The following is a 1,270-nucleotide window of genomic DNA, read 5'->3' as shown; positions in this document are numbered from 1 at the left end:
ACCTCCTAACCAGAGGAGAATGATATTTATCAACCTTTCCAAAATAAAATCTCCAGGAACATGTCTCTTGGGCGGCCCTAACAGGAGTAATTAAGTTGTCTTGTTCTTATTATAATTATTTATTTTACTTTTGATTCAAGCACCATTTGTTTAATAAAGCAGACAGCTGTGTTATGCACCGGCTGATGTCCTCTCCTCCTGCCCCGAATGCTTTTCTACCTTGAACTATATCCAGTGTACAGATTTTACAGGCGAACCCATAGCTTAAAAGCTTCGTCCAAAAGCAGCTCTCTAATAAAAACAGTGCAGTGATATTATAATGTAAAAAATGTGTTCCTGTGTGAGACATTACTGCCAGTAACAGGAACGCCTTCTCCGCTCAAGTCATTCCCCAAAGTGCTGACTTTAAAATGACAGTAACTGTGAGTCACGGAGAAAGTTATTTTGACCAACCCTGAGACAAATTATTAACGTACTGTTTTGAGAGCATCAACTGAATGTGCACGAAAATGATTCCAGCTCCTTGCTCGAGTATATTATGCAAATCAGAGATGATTCAATAAATCTTTGTTTGTCATAGTATTAAAGGCTAATAAACATTATTGATCTGTACTCCCATCCAAACCTGTGGGATTAATCCTGCTTTCGATTTAGAATGGAGCACTAGATGTATTTGATTATTAGAATTGCCGACAGGCAGTAACGCTTATTCAATATTAAATACTTTTAGCGGAAGGAGCGGGCGAGCAAAAACAGACGTCTCTATTTAATTGCAATTGACTTTTTATTCGGGAATGTACACTTAATGACGCGCACAGCACAAACCCTAGAGGTGCGTTACTAATGTCCCAGGTCGGATTGATGTTGGTTAGAAACAGTTGGTTATGACACCACCTAACTACGTAATCGCGTAACTATGTGTTCTGTGCCAAGAGTGTGCCCTCGGTGCTACCAGTCGCCAGCCAGCGCGTCCGCAAAGTTGCCCTTAACTGCGTCGACCGATTCAGAGGAGCCGAAGGGCTTCGAACTTGGTTTGATCGGGCAGGGGGAGGGGGTCACGCGATCCACCAGAGAATGTCTTCCGCCCGGTGATTTCTAAAACTGAAACAGTGATGGTTGCTATTGCTGATGATGTCAGCGGGGGTATTGTGGCTCCGCCTTTGTTGCTGATCTCTGCCAAACATTTCCTGCATTTTCAGACTCCCACCACACCCGGGCGTCGGCGTCACGTCTATCTCTTTAAATACCAAGTCAAGATCCTGAGCCAACC

This window comes from Cetorhinus maximus, chromosome 13 (genome assembly GCF_964194155.1).
Source record: "Cetorhinus maximus chromosome 13, sCetMax3.hap1.1, whole genome shotgun sequence".
In the NCBI taxonomy this organism is placed as follows: Eukaryota; Metazoa; Chordata; class Chondrichthyes; order Lamniformes; family Cetorhinidae; genus Cetorhinus; species Cetorhinus maximus.
The sequence above is the reverse complement of the archived record's forward strand: the minus strand, read 5'-3'. Positions refer to the sequence as shown.